Genomic DNA, 12,535 nt, shown 5'->3' on the forward strand with positions numbered 1-12,535 from the left:
CTTTCCAACTTTTGCCTTAAGTTACAATTTATCTAACTAGCTAGCTGCTCACCCTTTTCAATTCCAATGGTGGCTGTCATTTCATTACCAATGTTAAGTGTCATAAATAGTTAACACTGGTGCTGAATAATGATTCCTAAAAAATAAATACCCAAAACATGTGATATGTTTTAAATTTGCAGAAAGTTTTGAAAAATCCAGGATGCCTGAGAGCCTTACTGCATTATATTCCATAATAGTTGTTTCTTTAGGAACCTGAATGTTGTCTTTTCCTGCACAGAAAACAAAATATTTCAACTATAAAATTATGCGGAAAAGGCACAGATAGATTAATAAAAATCCACCAGAATGAAGGAAATTAATTAATTAAGTTTGTTTGACTCTCAAAATTTTCTGGGGGAGCACCCCCATATCCCCCACCTATAATTTGTCCCCCAAAATGTTGAAATGAAACCTACCCTATATGACCCTGTACGCAGGTTGTATACAATACATTCATACATATGTTGTTTTTACTTTTTGGATTAAAAAGAAGGCATGTCAGCAAACTCCATGTCGGCCCTTAGTGTGATTATCATTTCATCATTGAGTGGCCCTTTGTGAAAATGAGTTTGACACCCCTGATATAATGTAAGTTCGGTCTCACTTGTATTCATTTTACTCTGAAATAACTTGAATGGAGCTTTAGATGTCTGGGGATAAGCAGCAGTCAGGTAGCTATTCAAAGCTATTATTACCTGCCTATTTGTTTTTTTTAGGTAAAGCATTATGAACAAAAATGTGCATTCGCAATAAAGCATACAACAAAATGTGCCTGTCCTATTCCATCTTGGGCTAAGCCCCGGATGTTTCAGAAACCTAGAAACACCCCTGACAGACAGTGAGTTCAGAAGATCAGAGTTTCAGAAGATCAGAGGATATATATGACCTAACATTTTTAAATACATGACCATTTTTAAAGAACATGTCTGCTGCTTCTATTGTTTGAGTCCTTGTGTTTATTGTGTTCATGTAAGGGACTGTTCTTCTATTGTTTGAGTCCTTGAGTTTATTGTGTACATGTGAGGGACTGTTTTTCTGTTTGGTTAATAACGACTCAGCGGGTTCACTGAATGTTCTGTGTTCAGCAGAGGATCAATTTACATTTTAAGTTCGGGGGTTCACTGAATAAAAAGCACAATAGAGGCTTCGTCTACATCTCATCTTCATATTTATTTATTTTTTTCACCCTGAGCAAGTTTGAATTATGATCGTAGAAAATTGAGAGAAATGACTAGTGTTTGAAACGTAAACCAGGAAACAAGGAGAATCCTTGAGAAAGAAAGTGAGTCCTGAAACACCAAAATGTAGTCAGTCTCTTATTTATTTTTTCACAATTTAGCAAACTGTACAAAAATAAAGCGTTCATGTCACCAGCACACGCCATAACCCTTTGGTGTATAAGCTACATATACTGTTTGTTAGACACGCGTTGGATTAATTTCATGGTTTCACTTTGTTCAGTGTACAATGATTTCAACAAGTTTTTCCTAACTTTTCTGTATTCTTATTAAAACTAAATTCTGTTTGCTTGAATCGAAGACCGTTAGAGGAACTGGGAGCTGAGTCCCATTGAACAGCCAAAGATCCCAATAGTATCCAGCTGCAGCCCCGGAGAACAACACCCTGGCGTGACAGAACACCCAGGCGGGACGGAAGTACTGTGGCTGGACGGAAGTTACCTCCGATTATTTTTTTTATCGACAAATAAATGATTTTTCGCTTGAATTAACATAACATAGAAATAAAAAATATATTTTGATACGTTAGGAACCATTTTTGGAGCTTAAAAAAGGTTTAACGTTATTTAGACAAATACCTCAGGATTTTTTCTTTGCGTTATTAAACTTATTACACCAAAAAATTTGAATAAAAAAATATGACGTCAGTAAGCATTTTTATTGCTTAATTTTTTTAACGTTATTTAGACGAACTGTTTTAGTGTGTAGACAATTATTTAATGGAATAGTGTATTATACACTTTACTCATTAAGCAATTGACCATTAGAATATGGTAATTAGAATTAAGTAATTGTTTTAATATGTCTAATTGAATCAAATTTATTTTTTTGTAAAGTATACCATCATAATTTGATATAAATATACATTGAAGAATAACCACACCTAAGTTTCCACACAATTTATTTAACAAATAATCTACAGAAGCCTAAAGATATAGCTTCTTCATGCTGACAGCCATCAGCTCCAACTCACTGTCAAAAGAATCAAACAGTCAAATCAATATTAAGCCTATACAATATATTATTTGTATTCTGTCACTGGAAACGTCATTCACTTCTCTTTTTCGCTTCAGTCTGAAGACTGATGGAAGTAGTCCAGCCGCCATTTGTTTGGCCTCCTCCATGAAGTGTGGGAACCTTCTGCCGTGCCTGTATAAATAAAGAGAAAGGATTGTAGGAATTATACATATTTTGTTAATATTGGGGTTGAGGTGTATATTCATATTTGAAATAAACAAAAACATACCCATCCAGGTGGAAGTTCTCAAGCAGTACTGTGCACCACCATTTTCTGAGGACAGGCATGTCTTTCTAAAGTAAGGGGATATTCCAAGAATCGACAATGATAAAATATGTATACAAGTATGAATTTTTCGATGTTGTAACCTTACATATGTCAAAAATCCAATTCTTATTTTAAACATATCTTTTCAATCGTCAGCTATTTTTTCATTTAATATAATGCCTACTTACAACAGTGAAGTCAACGGTGCCTCCATGGCAAGGTACCAAGCATACTGTGATGGAAAAATGTAATTGGTGACAACATTCACACACGTTGTTATAGTGCTGAGAGGGTGTGTTTTTGAGTCAGTTGTGATCGCCGATGTCTTGCTTTCTTGTACTTTTGCCTCTGTAGTCTGTTTTGATGCTCGTCATTGTAGTCCTTTGCATAACCTGACCTTCTTTTCTCATATTACTATTCAGATGTAAAGCCATTCCGCCGAATTCAACATCCGTAGAAACAGAGGAAAGGACACAACATTATCGAGACCAATCTCATGGGCCCTGACGAACCGGTGAAACGGTTACGTCTGATGAATTTAACCACGGGTCGAACCAATGATGAAAGTCTTCAACAGCAGATGAAACAGGACATGAAATAGTACATTTGTTACGAATGAGATCAATCTTATTTTAGATTTCTGTTGCCTACTGTAAAACCGAAGAGATCAGTCAGAGTCAATTGCGAATCCGATAAAGTTGGATGGAAGCCAATGAGTTGGATGACACCTAGGATAATCACTCAAACCACAAATACAAGATATGCATTGAAGTAGAAACATCTATTTCCCTCTGATATCAAAGATGTTTTTCCACTTTGATTTTGCTACCGTTTCTGGGCGATGTGATGTTTAATGAAAGACAAGTTCAAATAGGATTTCTGTCATTGTTTTATATATATGATCTAGATTGTCTGCGGTATTTCATTCACAGCGCTACACATGTGACACTTGATATGAAATGGCTGGAGATAAAATATAGGCCTTCCTAGACCTTCAAAGGAATTTAAAGGGATACGCAGAGGTATATGAAAATTTGCCTGTTTTACCCAGATTGAGACGATTTGTTTATTCCCAAATTCATCATTGTGCGTCAAGAAGGGGAATTCCCCGGGTTAGCATTTGCTTTCGACTGCCGAATCTATTGATTTGCAGAGTTATAGTATCCTTGCTCTATCTTACTTGAAACAAACATCAGCAGGATTTGAACAATGGTGCAAACAGTCTGGAGACCAGGGTTCAATTCCTTTTCAATTCCTGTTTAATGTATGTGAATTAACTAAAGGGTAAGTCTAGTAAGTCTAATAAGTCTATAAAGTCTGTAATGATATTTCTATTGAACTGATTGATATAGCCTTCGACCACAGAATGATCCTAAACTTCATGGGGTTGTGGAGAGAGCAGTTGGCTGACACTCCTGAGACCGGGGTTCAAGTCCAACTAATGTTCTCTATTGTTTTTTCTATATCATGTGAGTTGTAAAGTCAAGTCTAATCGCCATCAACAAAATCGTCAAATCATCAAAACTCAGACGCAGGTTCGAGTCCCAGCTCACAGGTATTAAGAATTTGCTCATCCTTTCTTGCTGAGCCTAGATTCTGTTCACCGCTTAGACCCAGGGTTTAAGTCCCCTGATGGAGTAAGTACCTTAATGGATACCTCTTATTTCTAGACTGTGTGAATTGTAAAGTCAAGTATAACCTCCAAAACATTATGATCTGCGTTTTGGTGGTGTGGCGGTAAGGGCTGTGGGTTAACACTCTGCAGGTGCAGGTTCGAGTCCCCGCACGTACGGCTAATAAGAAGCTGCCCTTCATGATGAGCTTGCAGACACTTTGTAGGTTCAGGTTCCCTGCTCAGAACCAGGGTTCAAGGGGTACCTTAATGGATACATCTTATTTCTCTATCATGTGAATGCTAAAGTCAAGTATAACCTCCAAACTTGCTCTGGGGGCGTCTTGGTGGTGCAGCGGTCAGGGCTGTTGGTTAACGCTCTGTAGACACAGGTCCGAGTCCCCGCACGCTAATAAGAATGATATTATTGACATTCAAATTTCACGCGACATTGCTTCTTGTGAATTGTTAAGTCAATTATGAACTCTGATTAAGTCTGAACCAGTTGCTCAGTGGGGCAGTGGATAGAGCTGTATGTGTTCTGTTCTTGAGTCGTGTATATGACCTGGGTTCAAATCCTGGCAGGAACACTCACCTTGGTTTGGAGTCTTTTTCCAACAATGTCATGTGTATTGTAGGGTCAACAATTAACTCTCTCCGTTTCTAAGTCGGTGTCTCTGTGGCGCAGGTGATAGAGCTGTTGAGGATCTGTTCTGGAGACACCGGTTCGATTCCTGCAATTGGGGGTTTTGTGAGAATCACTCTCTGGTGATTGGATGAGTGTGAATGACTGTCTGTGTGAATGGATGTGTCTGTGAATAAGTTAATTCACAGCCATCGATTCACACAGACAGTCATTGGGAATAAATGGGTGAGTGGGAATGACTGTCTGGGAGAATGGATGACTGTGAATGAGTGCACTCATTCACAGCCATCCATTCTCACAGACAGTCATTCGAAATGAATGTGTGAGAGAATGGACCCAATCAGCAGAGAGTCGTTCCCATAAGACCCCCCCACCGTAGGAGTCAAACCGATGACTCCAGAACAGATCCTCAACAGCTCAACCACCCGGAGGAGGGGACGTTTTGATAAAAGATACTCCTTTACTTCAACAAAAATGTTGTACTCCCACCTGGATTCCAGGTGAGAGTGTGTCAGGGGGTCCCAGGTGAGAGTGTGTCTGGGAGATCCAGGTGAGAGTGTGTCAGGTGGGACTTGAACCCAGGTCTCCAGAACTGATATCCAACAGCTCTCTCACATGCGCCACCGAGACACTTACTTTTAAGTGGTTGGAGGTCATAATTGTCATTCAATTTCACACAACATTGCTTCTTGTGAATTGTTAAGTCAATTATGAACTCTGATTAAGTCTGAACCAGTTGCTCAGTGGGGCAGTGGATAGAGCTGTATGTGTTCTGTTCTTGAGTCGTGTATATGACCTGGGTTCAAATCCTGGCAGGAACACTCACCTTGGTTTGGAGTCTTTTTCCAACAATGTCATGTGTATTGTAGGGTCAACAATTAACTCTCTCCGTTTCTAAGTCGGTGTCTCTGTGGCGCAGGTGATAGAGCTGTTGAGGATCTGTTCTGGAGACACCGGTTCGATTCCTGCAATTGGGGGTTTTGTGAGAATCACTCTCTGGTGATTGGATGAGTGTGAATGACTGTCTGTGTGAATGGATGTGTCTGTGAATAAGTTAATTCACAGCCATCGATTCACACAGACAGTCATTGGGAATGAATGGGTGAGTGGGAATGACTGTCTGGGAGAATGGATGACTGTGAATGAGTGCACTCATTCACAGCCATCCATTCTCACTGACAGTCATTCGAAATGAATGTGTGAGAGAATGGACCCAATCAGCAGAGAGTCGTTCCCATAAGACCCCCCACCGTAGGAGTCAAACCGATGACTCCAGAACAGATCCTCAACAGCTCAACCACCCGGAGGAGGGGACGTTTTGATAAAAGTTACTCCGTTACTTTAACAAAAATGTTGTACTCCCACCTGGATTCCTGACACACTCTCCACACTGGAGAGTGTGTCAGGGAGTTCCAGGTGAGAGTGTGTCAGGTGGGACTTGAACCCAGGTCTCCAGAACTGATATCCAACAGCTCTCTCACATGCGCCACCGAGGCACTTACTAGTACATGGTCGAAAGTTATAGTTGTCAATGACATTTTAGACATTTACATGTTTTCAAAATCGTAGTAGGATTCCAAGGTTAGTGCAGAGGTGGGTACTTGAACCCACGTCTTCAGAACAGATAACAAACAGCTCTCTCACTTGCACCACCAAGACACTGGGATTAGTTAAAGCTTATAAGTCAAATTACATTGAACGACATTGTTTCTAAAATCAATTTTCACGGCTAACCCGGGGAATTCACCTTCTTGACGCACAATGATGAATTTGGGATTAAACAAATCGTCTCAATCTGGGTAAAACAGGCAAATTTTCATATACCTCTGCGTATCCCTTTAAAGGTCTAGGAAGGCCTATATTTTATCTCAAGCCATTTCATATTAGTGACACTGGGAAATATCCCTGATACACTACATTTACCCTTGGATGCAGTTGTTTTGACGCATACATAACTAGAGGGTGCACTGTACTAATGCTTGCTCTGGGACACGATTCAATAGATTAACGTTCATAAACTGACAAGAGATGTTTTTGATAAACTGGAGGATGCTCTAAAAAACCTCCTAATAAATTATTTAGGATTATTATTGCCAGAAAAATATTTGACATTATATTCGACATGACTGTGGTTGAAAAACAGTCATAAGCAGGACTTGAAGCTGGGTCCCAAGCACTTTATTCAGCAGGTCTTCAAACTTCAAATGGAAGGGCTTTCATCAGTGGGCCATTGGCTAAATTACCATTGTGTGGTATACAATAACTCACATGACAATCTTCTTCAATTTAACTATATCACATTAAATCACAGATTCAGTCCTTTATCGCAAACAGGTAAAAACATAGAGCAAATTTTCGATTTAAAAAAGCAAAATAATAACTTCAGCTTCATTCAATGAGATCTCGTTACTGAGTCCGCCGTGCCGCATCTACGTGCCGGGGGCAACAGAGCAGCCTCGCTGGGGTTGCGCACCTGTTGGGCTTTAATCAATCAATGCTGCCATGTAGCGTCTTCTTCTAACGAATCCATAAAACCAGTTTTGACATCATCCCCCTGTGATGAGGCTGCAGATTTTTCTGCAACATTTTCTTTGCAAAGTAGCAGTTGAAACTCGTGAACACCGGCTGGTGGACTATCACTTCCACTTTGTTTCTGCCTCCGGTGAATACAATATGGGATAAATAAAAGAAAGCAATTAGGTCAGGTATATAGTATAATTTAAATATAAAACGTTAAATACACTATATGGATATCAGATATTATACTACTCCATCTATTTTCGCGAATGGTCTGACTTCTGACTATACTGCCGCCTCGATTTCCGGGGGCATTGCTCCGTTTCTCCTGGAGCACTCCGGATTCGTAAGCTCAGAGGCGACCATTGACGAACGAAACGTCAAAACTCTGCCTATGGCCTATATAGCCTACCTATTTTGGTACTCTGCCAATGCTACCGCGACAACAGCTTTCCGGTTGGCGTCCATGTTTTCCTCCAACGACCGAGCGAAATAATAAAACGCTTGAAGTGTGGGCGTGGCGTCAGATCCGAGATCCGAGTCGGTTCGCAGAGAATACTAAACTTTTACATGAATATTACTCAATAGGCTATATTAAGCATATTGGCAGTCACACTTACTTCCATGGTTCATCTTTGGTATCCAATTTAGCGGTGTGTAAAAAAAAAAAAGTTACGCCAGAGTACTTCCGTCGCGCCAGGGTTGTTGTCACGCCAGAGTGTTGTTCTCCGGGGCTGCAGCTGGATGGACCACAGACTGGAAAATTGCCCCCCATTCATTCCTATACAAACTGCTCAGTGGCGCAGGGTAACATCATGGACATAATAAAGGATGGACCACAGACTGGAAAATGGCCGCCCATTCATTCCTATACAAACTGCTCAGTGGCGCAGGGTAACATACAAGAGCGATTTGCTTCCGCGTTATGGGGCCAAGACACGTGACCTAGTCCGTGACGTACCGGATGCAGAGATCTTCTTCTTCTTCTAGTTTAGTGGAGGATCATAGTTTTTCCCCATATACCGCCACCTACTGGACTACTACACATGAGTTTGTGACAAGGACGTTGGCAAATGATACTTTAAATCATAAAAATAAATTATAACCTTTTTGGTAATCATTTGCGTTTATCACACTGTTCATTCATTTCACTGTTCTTCCTCTCATTCCTTTCCTTACTTCTTCTTTAGGCTACCTGTCTTTGTTTCCCCTTCCACTCTTCTGCCCCAGCCAAACAGCCAAAAAAATAGTTTTGTTAAAATTTGGGGTGGGGGGTCTTGTAATAAAAACTTTTTTTATTGTAACACTTGGTTCAAATCCTATTTCTTACACATGCAGCCATTTGGACACCATTCTATGATAACCAAGGTACACACTGTAATACTATAATCAAGAGGACATACGGGCAGTTCAAATAAAAAGAGAGAAATGTATTGATCTGGAAACTTCATAAATATGTAAGATTGCTCCATATAATACCATAGTAACATAGTAAACGTATGTAGGCCTAAAAAATTCAGTTCAATGTTATTGCTTAAGAAACAGATTCCTTCCAACTAACTATTTACGAAAAATGCAATCAATAATTTATATAAAAGTAAATGTTTACATATCGACCAGCAACGAAGTTGGAGTAGCCAACCCAAATAATGAATTGTAATACACCAACATTGTCAACTGTCATACATAGCTAACCATAACCCTGTCATACATAGCTAAACAAGCAAATGAAAATGAAATACCTACCAACGCAACTGAAATGTTAATATTAGACAATTAACAATATTATGAAAATTACGTAGGTCTCCCATAATCATTCAGGTAATGAATACGTCCGTGCCTGTTACAGCTATTTCAATGATATGTGTGTTATATATCCGTGTTCAACGCCATTCATGTTAAGTAAAAGGACAAATCTCAGACTTTGGAAGTTAATGGAGTTAATGGAAGTTAATTCGGAATTTAATTTAATTCGGAAGTTAATGGAGCCGTGCACTTCAAAATAGGTCCATAGCAAGGAGCCGTTTGTTTCAGTACGACTCCTTTCAGCTGCCCACCCAACATAAACTGCTAATAAAACGCTTGAGGAGGCGTTTTGAAAAGAAAAAACTTATTTTTTTTTAGAACAGGGTAGAAATATAATTATGAGCCTTTGATTGATATCCAGACATTTTTTGCGGAGACACAATCCTGTTCCCCACTTGTGTTGGAGTGGACGGCGATATCTACTTCTGGGCCACATGAAACGACGGACCCCCGTCCACAGCCAGCTTAAACAGCTGCAATACCAGAGCTGTGTTCGAAATCGTTCCCTATCATGGATGTAGTGCACTAAAGAGGGTGCACGCCATTTTGTAGGGTGTTCGAAATCTCAGTTGGTCCACTATATAGGGCACTATATAGTGGACTTAAAATAGGGTACATACGATGTTCCCTACATGTTACTCCCGTATACCACAATGCAATGCGGTCGTGTTTTTCCGGAGGAGAAGAAGAAGCTGAATAACCGCGAAAACGAATACATTTAATGATGGAGTCGCCGGCTTTCGTTTAGAAATGTCAACAATTTATTTGGGATTTAACATAGAATATTTAACATTCAACATCAATACAACCTCCAGCTTTCCTCGTGAGTGCCTGGTATGTTTGCATGATGTGGGCGCATCTGTCTGCGTCACACAAATACCCGGCGCATTTACTGACGCAAATGACGTTTAGAAATGTTCAGCGTAGTGTTCGAATTCTCGTTCCCTATTCCCTATATAGTGCACTAAATCATATACACTATATAGGGAATAGGGAACGAGTGTATAGGGAACGATTTCGAACACAGCTCAGTGGCCTCTGAGCACTGGTGGATTGCGGAAGTATGCGCCTATCCTGGGGGCCAGCTCTCCATACTTCCGCAATCCACCAGTGCTCAGCGGCCAAGCCTGGTATTGCAGCTGTTTAAGCGGGCTGTGGACGGGTCCCTCAAATCATGGGACCCAGAAGTAGATATCTCCGATCACTTCAATACAAGTGGGGAACAGGAATGTGTCTCCGCAAAAAATGTCTGGATATCAATCAAAGGCTCATAATTACCTTCATGCCATGTCCTAAAAAAATTCAAAACGCCACCTCAAGCGTTTTATTAGCCGTTATCTCGCTGGGGAAGAGGGGTGTGCAGCTGAAAGGAGTCGTAGTGAAACAAATGGCATCCGAGAGGGCCTAGTTCAGTGCTCCGTTAACGTGTCAGATTTTCGGATTGGTTCATCTGCTGCTCAATAACTCTCACGGTCCTCTGCTTGCGATCATTGTGATTCATCATGTATTGATCAGGTTTATTCAAAAGATCCAAAGACAAAGAACAGGTGCATTACGGTATCATTTTATATTGTTGTTGGACCGGAGTGGGGGGATGGGCACGCATGCGTTCTATATTTCTGCATCCGGTACGTCATGAAATAGGGCGTAGGGTAGCCATATGGTGCGTTTTAATATCCATCCGTCTCGGAGGTCCGAGGACGTTGCCTAGCGACACGCACAAACACGCCCCTTTTCCTCGGACGGCGATCTCGCCATCTCGGTTGAACTCAGTGGTGACCGAGCGAAATTCCGAGACAGAATTCAAGATGGCTGCGCCCATTGTGACTTGAAGTATGAACTGTTTTCATTGTGCTTGGACCACTTTGGTGGTTTAAATGGTAATTTCAATCACTCGTATTACTGCAATACCTTACTGCGTCCGTATCTCTGCCTATGTACACAAATATATTGTATTTGTGTACAGCACTTTGGTCAACTACTGTTGTTTTAAATGTGCTATATAAATAAACTTGACTTGACTTGACTATGGCCTATAGCCTACTTATATTGGATCGCCTGGTCCTCTGCCAATGCTACCGCGACAACAGCTTTCCGGTTGGCGTCCATGTTTTCCTCCAACGACCGAGCGAAATAATAAAACGCTTGAAGTGTGGGCGTGGCATCAGATCCGAGATCCGAGTCGGTTCGCAGAGAATACTCGAACGCACCAATAGACCCATGATGCGGAAGCATATCGCTCCTTGATGTTGCCCTGCGCCACTGAGCAGTTTACATAGGAATGAATAGGCGCCATTTTGGAATCCGGTGTCCATTCTATAATAGGTCCATGAGTTGGACCCTACTCAAAGGTCCCGCACGGATGACGCCCTTCCAATCTGCAGGACTTAATTATTCTGTTTCGTCCTCCTCGACCCCTCCGTCCATCAACAGCGTGTCTTCTTTCAATCCCCGTTTATCCATATCCAAAGCCGAAACTCATTGCAAACATTTTGTTCATCCGTTTGTCCGAGGAAATACAACACCAGCAACTCTCACGACCAGTGGCATAGCGCTTATCCTCGATTTATTGTGTGAAATGCTTTTCACTGCCAGCAACCATTTAAATGCGTCTGAACGTCAATGATTTGGGCTAGGCTAGTTATTGGTCATTCGAAATTAGCCCTCCTCCATGTCAGGAGTGCCGGCCACCTTGAAGTCAATGTAAGCTCGCTAACTTTTTGCTGTCTATCAAGCAGAGACTGCTTTTCATTGGCACAGGAAGATTCGCCATCGGGTCGCACCAGTGTGCGTGCGCCCCAGGCCAATGGTAGCGCTTTTCTTTTTTGTTATCACCACATGATTGGACAATTCAGCAAATCAATCAAATAGGCTACCTCCCTCAGCAGCATTCGCGCACCACAACTACATGTAGAGAGGAGATAGACCGCTAACTAGCAGAGAGTTGTAAGCACTTTCCACCCTTTTCAATGGAGGAATTGGACTCCCCAAGCAATGTTATACTTAAAAGGAGCAAGTAAGTTACATATTAATTTAGTCTTTCGGCCTGTAGCATATAAACAAAATGAAGCAACTGTCCCATATTTCTAACTGCATTTGAAGTAGACATTGAGACTCACAAAAAATGGACGCTATAGGACAGTGATCATGATTTGTCTCAATATCAGAATAACAACAATGGGTCAAATAGCAATGGCTGGTGGAATGGCCATGAAGTTGGTCTGTATATGCAGTGTAAGCTTGTCCAGGCCCTGCAAGTCAGGATGTAGGCTATGAATCTATGAATTTACCAAACTAGGTAAAATAGGTAGTTGCCATCCCCAAAATGCACCAGAATACAGGAAATCAAATCTATTAAATTCAAAAAGAATTATGGGGGGGGGGGGAAC

At 41.0% G+C, this 12,535-nt stretch overlaps 1 long non-coding RNA gene across 2 annotated transcripts; it reads right to left on the minus strand.

Annotated features, from left to right (window-relative positions):
- Nucleotides 1-2,089: 2,089 nt before the first annotated feature.
- Nucleotides 2,090-3,618, minus strand: LOC130372699 (uncharacterized). 2 transcript variants are annotated; one of them, XR_008893396.1, is made up of 4 exons: nt 2,754-3,618; nt 2,527-2,591; nt 2,336-2,429; nt 2,090-2,252 (listed from the first exon to the last, which is right to left on the minus strand). It is a non-coding gene; the product is annotated as an uncharacterized LOC130372699 (long non-coding RNA). The 2 variants fall into 2 exon arrangements; XR_008893395.1 differs by having other exon boundaries at nt 2,090-2,429.
- Between the last annotated feature and the right edge of the window lie 8,917 nt (nt 3,619-12,535).

This window comes from Gadus chalcogrammus, chromosome 19 (assembly GCF_026213295.1).
Source record: "Gadus chalcogrammus isolate NIFS_2021 chromosome 19, NIFS_Gcha_1.0, whole genome shotgun sequence".
In the NCBI taxonomy this organism is placed as follows: domain Eukaryota; kingdom Metazoa; phylum Chordata; class Actinopteri; order Gadiformes; family Gadidae; genus Gadus; species Gadus chalcogrammus.